This window comes from Podarcis erhardii (genome assembly GCF_964252035.2).
Source record: "Podarcis erhardii genome assembly, chromosome: 12".
Classification (NCBI taxonomy): Eukaryota; Metazoa; Chordata; class Lepidosauria; order Squamata; family Lacertidae; genus Podarcis; species Podarcis erhardii.
Window position 1 is genome coordinate 10,642,438 of NC_138513.1, and position 12,844 is coordinate 10,655,281.

A 12,844-nucleotide genomic window follows, 5' to 3' on the forward strand; every position below is an offset into this window, starting at 1 on the left:
AAGAGAAGCTATTCTACTTCCCACCCCCCAATGGAGCTGGGTCTAAGTAACCCTTTTAAATGTAATTGGTGTTCCTATAGCTAAAACATAATAGGCTTTGATTACATGCTAAATAGAATCAAATGTAATCCTTGAGTTAATTATGTGGAGATAATTTTATAATTATATCAATTCAATTTAAAAAGCAATGCATTGTAACGTCACATTCTAAATGGGGAGTAATGACTCCAAATAAAATACTCATTAATTTGAAGTATCTCAAACTCACATCAGGCTTTCTTTCTCCCAACTCCCATCTCTCTTAAATAGCAAATGGGAACATACATTTATCTCATCCATTGTCACATTACCTGTCTCTGCTCATATCCAGAAAGTGGAAAACACTGGAAAATCACAGACAAAAGAGGCTGTCTGAGAAGAGCATTTCCCAGCATTGACCTGCTCTCAAATGCTAAAGAAGCTGATCTGCATTTCTATTCTGCCTGGCTTGTATGTGGAAGTAACGCCCAACGGTCACTGACTTGATGAGCTAGAGAGAGAGAATGTGCTTGTGTCTCACAGACACTCTAACTTACTATGAATAGAGTCTGTGGCCAGAAGACTGGGGTGAAGGTCAAAGCCTATGTCACAGCTGCAGGTGGGCTCATTTCCTATCCCTTTGTCCCCTTCCTCTTCCACAAAGTCATCTCACACCTTTAGGGTAGAGGTGTCCACTTCCCCACTTAAGTTTGAGGGGATTCACATAACAGATGCAATCTACTCTGAACAATGCAGAAGAAACAGAATCAAAATAATGACCAACTCTTGAGAAAATTCTGTAATGACGTAGAATGGAGGCAATGGGAGTGAAGAGGAATAAGTGTTTCAGTAAATATCACATAGCCAATATGCACAGAGGACCTCCATTTTCTTAATATTCTCCCTCCCCTGGCCCAGAACCCATTTGCCTCTGAAACACAATAGTATTACCAGCGGGGCACAGTATCAGCTTGCTTCCATCTAGTGCAATGGTGCCTTTACAAGAAGCCAAGTGATATGAAAGGACCATGTGGAGAGGCAGCAGCACAGTTTCAGAATGCAGAAAGTGTAAGGTACGAAACTTAAATGTCAAAGTTCATCAAGGTAAATAATCTGTAGTTCCATGCTACAGTTTGTACCACAATGGCAATAATTTAACAAAGATCAATTTACACAATGCACTACATGCACTAAAAAAAACACCAGGTAAGAATTTATTTATTTATTTATTTATTATTGCTAAGTCAAGGTTTGGAGCTTGCTGCCCCTTTTCAGTAAAGGTTTAAGCATCCTGTCCCTTCCCCCACAGAGTTAGTTCATCCGTACATTTTTTTAAATGCTTCCTAGTCAAACTTGAATATGCAATGAAGCTCCAGAGCTTTGTGGCGGAAATATAATTAAACTGGTGAAAGATGTAAAAGATGAAGAATGGGGATGACATCAGGCCGATTTCACACTTGGCACTCGGATGGCTGGGCCCAAGCCGTGCTCTTGCCATGCAACACAGATCAAAGTGCACTGCCACTGCTAAAAAGGCAAAAGGGGACTTAAGTATGCTAATCCCCAGGACAAATATATTTTAATCTTGTTAGAATACAAGTTAATGCTGCAGCTCAGTGGCTGAACTTTGTCAGAGTGTAGAGATCCACTTTTACTTTAGTTATGAATGAGGTAGACCTCCTGGTTTATTCATACTTCATAAAAAGTAAGTTTGCTAAATGAACCCCCTTATACTGATTACTATGAGTTTCCATTAATGAAAGATGAGGCCCACAATTTTGAATGACTAGCTTTTGTGAATGCTTAACCTGAGATGCCTCAAAAAGAGCCCACATTTTGGAACTGATCAGTACCCCAATGGCTAAAAAAATCAATCTGCCTTAAGGTGTTTCAAAGAGACAGCTAAAAGTGAGGCACCAAAATCAGCCATAATTTTTCCAAATATGGACTGTAAGACTATCAGCATTCCTAGTCACAGTTAAAATAAAGACTGGCATGGAAATATATTGATTCCCAAGAAATAATTTTGATGAATTTTGAGGAGCTTTCCCCACAAATCCCATACAACTGAATTCTACATTTACTCATTTTTAAAAGTGTTGTTAAAATAGCCAGTGTGTTTGAATGTTTAGCTTCAGTATGCACTGGGAAGTTCTCCTGCACAAGCCCCATTGTACTCTTGCAGCTCCCTTTCAATTGAATGGGGCTTGCACAGAAGAACTTCCCAGGGGACTGTGCCCTTTGTGTTTTTATTGTGGTCTGTATATGAGGAATGTATCTATCCTAGGCTGTACCCTAGAAGAATTGGAAGTAATTGCCATTTAATTAAATAAATTTAACATTTACAAGAGTCTTTTTAGGATTGAGGTACTGTACAACTTCTATTCAGTCAGATTCTGCATCAAGATAACAATTCAGTTCTAGTATGCTTTTCTTTTCCTTAAACAAATTGCCTAGAACATTTATTCAAGAATGTTTAAGGAAAAAAATATTTCAAAGTCATAAAATTAATTTATTGAATTTCCTATCAATAGGGAAAGTTCTAAATAGTGTTTTTTTCTGGGGGTACGCATACCCCTAAACATTTTGTGAATCTAAGTTTGGCCTCATTGAGGGGCAGTATTTCAATATGAGCAGGAAAATAAGAGTGCCCCTTAGCATTTTTAAAGGAAAAAAGCACTGTCTTAAATACATAAAGAAAACCAAATCTCATAAATTAAAAACATGTCATTTCAACATTGCCAAATGTGATGTGTTAGGCCACAATTGTTTAGGTTTAAGATATATGTTGAGTCACCTACATCCATGTGGCATATTCAACTGTCAGTATTAGGATCTTTAGACATTTGAAAATATATCCTTCACTAAGTGTGTGTAACATGGTAACCTACATCCCATTGGTTTGTAATGACATTATCATTACAAAGTCATACATACTGATATTTTTTTATTTCAATTATGATTTTATATATACAGATAGAGAGACAGAGAAACAGACAGACAGATCGTTATTAAAAAACAAGGGACCCCTGCAACAAAATGTTCAGTGTACCCATTCCTAACAGAAGGGCTCCTGTTCAGGATTCTAGCTAGACAACCCTGCTGTTCTCCAGCAGTCCTTTCCATTCCACCTTTTCCAACTGACACTCTACATTCCACGACTACTGAGCATTCTATGTCCTCACTGGGGCTGTCTCCACACCCCCAGTTTGGTTCTTTTAGATTTGGAGCTCCCCAAAGTATACTGATATCTTCTTCATATTTCTGAATGGCCCTGCTATTGTTGTTCTTTTAAAATTCTATTTTTATTGTTTTTAATAAAAGTAACAGTACCAAGATGGAAAATAAACATAAAACCGTGTAAACATACAGGAGGAATAATAATATAATAAAGACAACAATGAGGGCACATGGTTTCTCCTGGAGCAGCTGTGGAATTATATTATCTGAACAGAGCTACTCATGAGGTTTAGCATTATGTTGAGCGACTGAGTGCTGGTTGTCATAAGGTGGGAATGGATACCAGTTCTCAATTAAACTGTCAGTATGTGATTGTCCAGTGAATGCATTGATTTGTTTCATAAGGTTGTCCATTAAAGCTAATGTCCAGGGCTTTTAATACCATTGGTTAATATTTGGCATATGGTGACTCCTTCAGTAAGAAGATATTTTGAACCTTGTGACTAGCATGATATAGCTTATATAAGGTTTCTGTAGAGAATGCAATCTTGGCTGTTCTTTAAAATGCTACATAAGTTTGGATTACGTAAGATAGGTCTATTTAGGAAGATGCTAAATTCGTTTTTAAAATTTAGTTTTCAGTAGCTTTCAGCCATCTCTCAAGTGTTATCATCTCCCCCATATAAATAAAAATAAAACATCAATTAAAAATATATTACATAATAGAAATACAAAATTCAGAAGCATTAAAACCAAAGGAGTCAGCATAATAATAATAAAAAATGTCTAAAAAGTAACACACAGGAAGACAAGGCATTTGGTGGACTTCTTTACAGAGAGAATTCCACAACAGTGCCACCACTAAGAAAGTCCTGCCCTTGGAATCCCACAATCAAACATTTTCTAAAGGTATATGCCTGATGGCTGAGCCGCATTGGTCTCAAAGCTTGAATAGGTTCATGTAGGCAGTCTTTGAGAAAAACATGTTACTAGATTGTTGAGGGCTTTAGAGGTTAACACAAGCACTTGAAATTGAACCAGGAATGCATTTGTAACCAATGAGTTTTTGTAGGATAGTTGTAATGCGATTAGGGATGTACAAATCTGCCAATTTTAGTTTCTCTCAGTTTCTCAGTTTCCCAGTCTTAAGTTCTATTTGCCATATTTCTGCATCACTTTGTGAAATTCATCAGCATATTAGTGTGCATTATACATATTTTTCTTCTCATGTTTAAAGCATTTCCCCCTAAATAATGCAATTTGTATGTGATTTTCACTAATATATGCATTTTTATGTACACTTTCCACTAATATACACCTTATTGTACACATTGGTTGGTTGGGAATTCAATCAGAGAATTTGGATATGTGTGAATTCTCAAGAATAGCTGTGTTTAAGTTTGATTACTGTTTCCAGAAGTGTGAATTAAACCATTCCCCACCCCCTCATCATTAAATATTATAAGTTCAACATGCTCCTACCATCATCCTGGTGACAGTATTATTTACCACATGCAGTTTCTGACCTGCTTATAAAGGTTCATTTCAATAGCCCAGTCTGGATACAATTAGTGCATAAATAACTGAGGCCAGATTCTTCTTTTCTACGTTAGGCCACAGTTAGCAAATCAGCTGAGGCTAGCAAGGTGATCTGTCCACTTCTGCATTCAGGGATAATATTGGGACCAGGAACACACTGAGAATGGGATGCATATCTGCACCCAAAGCAAATACTGAAAAATAGGTCCATTTATTATAGATCGCTTTTTGTATTTGTCCTTTCTGGCCATTTACATATTTGGTATTTTGCACAAAAATATGATTTAAATGTTTTTACATATCTGTGAAATTCAGTTTATTATTCAAAATGATTTAATAGGCTCTTGTAAAACAATGGCAAGGTAATTGGACTGGTGTTTTAATTTTATATGTATTCTCTTTTGTTAAGTAATTAGATGTCATGAAGAAACAGCTGATTATTAACAAAAGCTTTCAAAATAATGCTACCCTTTTTGTGATAATTGTATTTCCTCTTTAAAAATATGAATTAATCAAACTTCATATCATGCCACTCCAACATAGTCTTCTCCACAGCCCAGTTTGTTTAAATATCTTTAGTCCCATTGAAGTCAATGGTGGAATAAATTGGTTTAAATCCTTGCATATCAGCTTACCTGACTTGTGGATTAGGCTAACATTATCCTAATTTACAGCTGAGTACATTAGAGTATAAAAAGGAATTTGGCTCATCACTCTATTGCTGTTGTGAGAACTTGGCTTAGCGACTTGTACAGTATCATACTGTGTGACAAAACTGGAAAAGAGAATCTCCCACCTGAAACTGTACATTAATTCAAATTAGAGCTAATGTTATCTAGCCATATTAGAAAAAAAGACAACAATGAACAGGAAGTCAACATTAGTGTGAGAAGGCATTTAGTTACTTCTTAGTGATATATTATTTTTATCCAATATTAACTTGTTTGAATTTTTAAAACATTACAAATCAAATTGGTCAAACTGTACACCCATAATTTTATACTAGTTCTTTTTGGGGCTACACTTCAGAAGATTTATGCTCGTATATTATTACATATTAAGTTAAATAAATGATACAGCTAATCTATGTTAGTAAATCCTATTAAGGAAAACTATAAATGATGTTATACACTAAATTTGATATATAGATCTGAATTTGCAATTAGAATAATCAACTGAAGTCAGTTTTACAGCTTAATGATGTTGTCAAAGTAAACTTTTTTCCTTTAAAAATGAAAAATGTTAGCTTCGTATTTTAAGGTTCATTTTTGCAGCTTTGTTTCTTCAGTTTTCTTTTTCATATCTCTCTCCCTCCAAACTACCATTAACTTATCAATGTACAGCTTCTGAATATAGATGGGTTGTTGTTAAACATGGACATTTAAATTTAAATTATTTCACTTTTAAAAAATGCTTGAATCATGTAGGATAAAAATGCAGTACTTCTAATTAGATGATAAAACATAAAACATGGACTTCCAAATAAAAAATGTTAGGATTAGGTAACAAAACTCAAGAAAATAGTTCACCCTTCTAATTCAGAGGAGGAGAGCTACCCACAGGTTTGCCCTACTATGCCAAGAAGGCATGAACTACAAAATGCTGCTTCTTCAGAAGCCTATTAGTTTCTCCCAGACACTAGAGAGACCAGAAGCATCTTGCAGATAAACCCAGTTAGTTTCTCACAGATAAGCCCAGTTAGTCAAGCCCTCTTGGAGACATTGAGCTAGCTGAGATGTCAGGCAGCTCAGACACACCAGAGGACATACTGTGGCAGCTCATGGGAAGAGCCTAGGCCCTACCATATTTCCATCCACAAGCTTATCTGCCCCCCCCTATTTTATTCAAGTTGGCACCCTTGCTTACATGCATGATCCTTCAAATGCAGTGATCTGCATCTCCACCCCCAGTTATCCAGTGTGCCATTTTAAAAATGTTTCACTGTGTGTAATCTTGCTCTTTGGGAAATGTGGTATGGACCTTTTTTGTACACCTTACCCCACTAAGTTGACTGAAAGGCTGGACAAGCTGTGGTCACCACAGTGAACACCCTTGGACCAGGGTTGGACTTTGGTCTTTCAAATTTCAGTGGTACCCTGTGTGAAGCCAAAATTTGGCACCTCCTGCCTCTCATCTTCCATTCTGATAAATTCACTACACCATAGTTCTGACCACCTGCAGCACTCACTAGGCATGGCACTCAATGTGGTAGAACTGGTTGCACCATCTGAAACCTGCTTCTGCTTGGAGGACTCCATGGACCCAAATAAACACTCTTGTTGTTAAGTACCCACTATGAGAGGCTGCAACTGGAGGAAGAAGCCCACCAGCCATACATAAGGCAAGACCAGGCCTACCCCAACTTTGTGGGCATTATCAAACCTGCATCTCTAGACCATAGCTGTCAACGTTTCCCTTTTTCAAAGGGAAATTCCCTTATTCCGAATAGGATTCCTCGCAAGAAAAGGGAAAAGTTGACAGCTATGCTCTAGACCTGTCACTCCCAGGGGCGCCGACTTATAAAAAATATTGGGGGGGCGGGGGCCCATACCGACTTATAAAAAATATTGGGGGGGCCCAAGACCTCCAAACCGCTGCTGCTGGGGGAACGAAAGGGGCGAGCCCCGGGCTGCCCCGACCTTAAGTGAACCTGTGAGGGCCCGCCCTTTGCGGCAGCCGATTGGCTGCCGCCGTGGGCGGTGAATATTAATGAGCTAGGGGGAATCCCCGCTTCTCGCGGGGCTGACGCCAGCCCCGCGAGATTGTTGATGGGTCGAGAGCCCGCAACCCCACCCCCTCTCTAGATCGGGAGTGGCTTTGTTTTAACTCATTACTGAATGTATTTTAAAAGGTAACTATCGTCAAACAAGGAAAATAAAAAATACCAACATAATTTTGTGATTTTACAAAGCATAATATAACTAATAATTTTCTTAAATTATTGGGGGGCAGAGCCCCCTCAAACGAATTTTTGAGGGGGCTCGGGCCCCCTCAGGCCCCATGGAGTCGGCGCCTATGGTCACTCCTCCACTCTGGAAAAGACTTGTGTACCATGCTGCATACTAGTAATTAACTGCAACCCAGCTGCATTTCCCAGTAATGATGTAAACTGCTTCACTGTTTATATCTTAGCTTATAACTTCAGAAATTTTTCTGTTATATTGTAGCCACAATAATCTTCTCATGCAAGCCAAATATCCCTACTCATGTAGAAACCTGTAGAAATGTGTCTCTTATCCTACCTGTTTTACATGGGAGGGTCCTCTATAGATAAACAGATCAACCCTCTTCCAAATAGCCATGCTAACTAGATACAAGATCAAAAAGCTGAGAGGAAGATTATATCTGTAGTTTAATTAGGAACTATCAAAGTATTCAAATGTCCATAATCAATTACATATTCATAGAGCAAACAAACCAGAAAAATCCATGTTAGATAGTTAGACACATTTTTTTAAGTCATCTTTCATAATAATGCAATGTATTAAAAATGTTACAGAGCTTGTTACTATAATTTTTTAATCACCATATATTTTACACACTTCTATTGGAGCTTTAATTATTGTACAAAATAAATTTATTATTTGTTTGTAAAGATGAAGATTTTGAGTCACATCAGTTGTTTTTCATTGAGAATGTCAAATGTATATTATAAGGAATTAATCAAGTTCAAGGACAAAGATGTGTATGTATAGAAACATTTTATGATTATATGATTGTTAATAGGTATGTTATTAAACTAATTGTAATATTTAGTAATAGATTTTTCTGCAATGTTTCTAAGGTACTACCATCTGACTTTTCGCTTAAAGTCCTCATATGCACAGATAGACAAATTAGAATTAATCCTATACTGCATAAAACAATAGAACCTATTTCATAAGGATATGGAGAAGATCTTCACAATTCACTTATAATTGTTGTTGAAATAAAGGATGAGATAGTAATTAAGCAAATGGAACAACAAGCTATCCTTAAGGTACAACATGATAGCAAAGAAATTGCAAAAACCGAAGCCAAGATTAAGGGCATTGGCACACTTAAGTAGTGGGCCACCCTGCTTGGATGGAGTGAATATACATCTGTAGTTCTTACTACAATAGCATTGCCTAAAATGATCTTGGCATAGCCACAAGTAGCAATAGAAATAGTATATATCTGATTAGCTGTATAAAATCAAGCAATGTGATCCTACATACCACATGACCTAAGCACCATCCATACAAGATTAAAACAACATTTCTTGATGAACATATCTGAGGTAGGAGTTTCACAACCAGGGTGCCAGCACAGAAAAGGTCTATCTCTAGTAGTAATCCATTTTACTGCTGAAGGTGGAGCCACCTGGAGTGGAGCATGCTATGAAGACCTTAACAATTGAGCAAGTTCATACTGAAGCAGGTACTCTTTAAGATATCCCATTTTAATTGTATCCATAAAAACACTGGCAGCACTTGTGAGAAGTAAATTGTTCTATCCACCCAGTTAATAGTCTAGCTGCTGTACTTGGCAGCACTTGAAATTTCTGATCAATCTTCATCAGCAGCTGATATATAATGCATTGCAATACTTTAACCTTGATGTTATCAAAACATGGATAATTATGATATGATCATGTTTTTCCAGAAGGGACTGCAGCTGGCTCATCAGTTCATGCTGGTAGAAGGCACTTTTTACCAGATCATGCCACTTAGCTTGGGCATCCGTCTGCAATGTATTCCCCAAGCTGCAGACTTCCATTAGGAGGGATGCACCCACATTAACAAGCAGAAAGTTTCTACTAGAAACCCAGTAACCTGAGCAACTGAACTGCCTTTCAACATTTTGTTTCAACTGGGCTTAAGTTTATTAGGCCAGTTATTTACTTACTTGTGGTTCTGGACTTAGATCAACTGTTTCAGTTTCCCAAAGACAAATCCAATTTTCTGATACAGTGGTACCTCGGGTTACGAACTTAATTCGTTCCGGAGGTCCATTCTTAACCTGACACCGTTCTAAAACTGAGGTGCGCTTTCACTAATGGGGACTCCTGCTGCTGCCATGCCGCTGGCATGTGATTTCCATTCTCATCCTGGGCCAAAGTTCTCGATCCGAGGTACTACTTCCAGGTTTGCGGAGTTTGTAACCCGAAGTGTTTGTAACCCGAAGTGTTTGTAACACAAGGTACCACTGTATTTGTTCCTTGTAAATCAGTATCCATACTTTTTACTTTTTTGGAATCTCCAGGTAGGACTGGGAAAGATTCTGGTCTGAAACGCTGGAGAATCAGTGCCGGTCACTGTATACAGTACTGAACTAGAGGGACTAAGGCAGGGGTCAGCAAACTTTTTCTTTTCTTTTCTTTTCGAATAATTGTTAATGAATGGTTTTATGTTACAAAAACCAATACAGCCATACTACCACTAAAGGATGTGAGGGCGATCTGGCTGTGACATCTGTCACCCCATCACCAGGGTTGATTCGGCTGATCTGGCTGGCTACGCGGGTGTCCCCTTCCTCCCTCACAGCTCCATATGTGTCCCTCCCGAAGCTGCACGCTCGGTGGAAGAGGACGACCATCCCAGATAGAAGGAGTGTACCGTTCTTCGGTCAAGGGTATACGATAGCTGCGCTCCCCTGCTAGAACCTCCAAACAAGCTCAAGGGGTCAGCAAACTTTTTCAGCAGGGGGCCGGTCCACTGTCCCTCAGAGCTTGTGGTGGGCCAGACTATATTTTGACGGAAAAAAAATGAATGAATTCCTATGCCCCACAAATAACCCAGAGATGCATTTTAAATAAAAGGACACATTCTACTCATGCTGATTCCTGGACCATCCACTGACCAGATTGAGAAGGCGATTGGGCTGGATCTGGCCCCTGGGCCTTAGTTTGCCTACCCATGGACTAAGGTGTGACTTGGTATAAGGCAGTTTCCTGAGTTCCATCCCAAGCCTATGTACACTTGCAGATACTCCCAGGCATGCATGCATAAAAGTCCCATTGAATACACTGGGACACATAACTGAGCAGAAATGCATTGGGTTGGACTGAGGTTAGACTGAATGGACATTTTTGATTGGCTACTGACACCAGTCTCTCCACTGTGAGACTGAAGTTTGTACTAACCATTCTACAGTGCAATTATTTTGTTTGATTTTACTTTTATTTGGGGTCTATAGGGTGTAAGGGGAGGAGTAGTATCTCTAGTGGGGGACATACCATGCTCCTCCTAAGCTAGTTTGTCCACCTTTGGTTCCCCCACCCTACACTCAGTCCTCACCTGCGGCTCCTAGAAGCTATCAGCACACGACAGTGGCCAAACCCTGGGAAACAGCTACCAGGTGAGGGTAGCTGATGAGTCTCAAACTCCCAGTGAGTTAGGGTCTTCCCCTGCATACAAAGACAGGCTCCAGCAGATTGAGCAGGCAAGACCAATGGTCCAATGGTCAAGAAGGAGGTTTATGTGTTGTAGAGGGAAGTGAGGGGCAGATGGGGCTCATCAACCTGGGAAGGTAGCTCATCTGAAAAAGGAAAGTTCTAATCTTAAACCTCCGCTGCTTTGCAGGATATATTCGGGAGAAGAGAAGACTAAGAAGTAAACCCTACACAAATCTGGAGTAGAGTCCCTTAGACAGTTGGGTGACACCATGTAAGTCTTATTCTAGGAACTCCTGCAGCCAAGTTGGTGCCAAATGTATTGCTCTGATTTCCTTTGGATCATACCAGCAAGGCCAAGAAGGGGGTCTTGTCATCTGAGCATTGCAGCACCTACATACACACTGCCCAGGCTTGTTCCCTGGGGAAGTCACTTTGGTGCTGCTAATGCAGCAGCATGACTTAACCCCCGGAAGCGCACTCCATTGCCTCTCAAGACAGATGGATGCCGACAGCAACTTTTATTTGCAGATTTATATACAGCTTCACAAACAAAAGCTACCAGGAGCAGCATACAAGAAGATAAAATACCAAATATTACAGGCCAAGGAAACCAAAAGCAATAAAAGCATTTTTGCAACTATACAGTTAATATTCCCAAAAATGACCATACCGCACCTCAGGGAAAGCCTTTTTAAAAATAGCCACCTAAATATCCATACACTTTTTAAAAGAGGAAACAGTGGTGGTGAGAGAGAGAACAAGAGAGTGGATGAAAACTGGGGTATTTCTAGTATACAAGAGTGTCCATGATTTCAACTATGAAATATTGAGTTTGTCCAGGCGTTAGTTAGTGGTGCTTTTCTTTTTAATCTAGAAAGGCGACCACCCTCCTTAGCCCACTTTCTCTTCCCCAGTCCCATTTTCTCTCCCACAAAGATAGGAAAAAAGGGAACCACAGAAAGCAGAACAACTGAATTTCCATTCAATAATTACTCAAACTTACTCTGCCTTCATGCTGTCGTCTTCCTGAATCTGCTCATTCTGGTGCCAGGGTCAGCCGTGGGTCCATTCCTTGCCTCACAACACAGCGCCCTCAGAGTCCTCTGTCTAAAATCCTGTCACAAATCGCTTCTTCCATCTCTCCTCTGCATTGTTGTCCTCCTCACACGTATGGCTTCTCCCACTCTCTCTTATGCTTTCTCTATTTCTCCCTGCCCTTCCCTCACGCTCCCTCCATTTTCCCTACATTCATGCAAACAGCTACTTCATAGATGAAGAGGAAGTCTGAGGTAAAATGAGAAACAAACGGAAAAGTGGTCTTCACTGTCATTCCCCCCCATACATGCGTTGTGTATAAATAGTACAGCTGATGGCTTTTGACAGTTGAGGTGTGTATGTTTTTAGGAATCACTTTTTCTTACGATTGTAGGCTGTTTAAAATATGGTTTTAATACAGTGTTTTAATGCCGCAACCTTGCCCTGGAACCTTAGGGCGAAGGGCAGCTAACAAATGAACCAATGAAGGAACAAAATATCTGTATCTACCGGTATATCTATATCTATATCTATATCTATATCTATATCTATATCTATATCTATATCTATATCTATATCTATATCTATATCTATATCTATATCTATATCTATATCTATATCTATATCTATATCTATACCTGAGGGGGACATTTATCAGTAACACCCATGTAAGGCCCTTCTCATGTGAACATACACAGCTTTTTCTATGCAGCT

General features: G+C 39.1%; 1 long non-coding RNA gene across 2 annotated transcripts in view; it reads right to left on the minus strand.

Annotated features, from left to right (window-relative positions):
• Positions 1-12,818, minus strand: part of LOC309326091 — a 92,172-nt gene extending 79,354 nt beyond the window's left edge. Inside the window, exons 1-2 of one of the 2 annotated variants that reach the window (XR_014150133.1) lie at positions 12,769-12,807; positions 12,099-12,720 (exon numbers count right to left, since the gene is read on the minus strand). This is a non-coding gene — a long non-coding RNA (uncharacterized lncRNA). Of the gene's footprint in view, positions 1-12,098 lie in introns of both variants that reach the window. The other variant, XR_014150132.1, reaches the window with a different exon arrangement.
• Between the last annotated feature and the right edge of the window lie 26 nt (positions 12,819-12,844).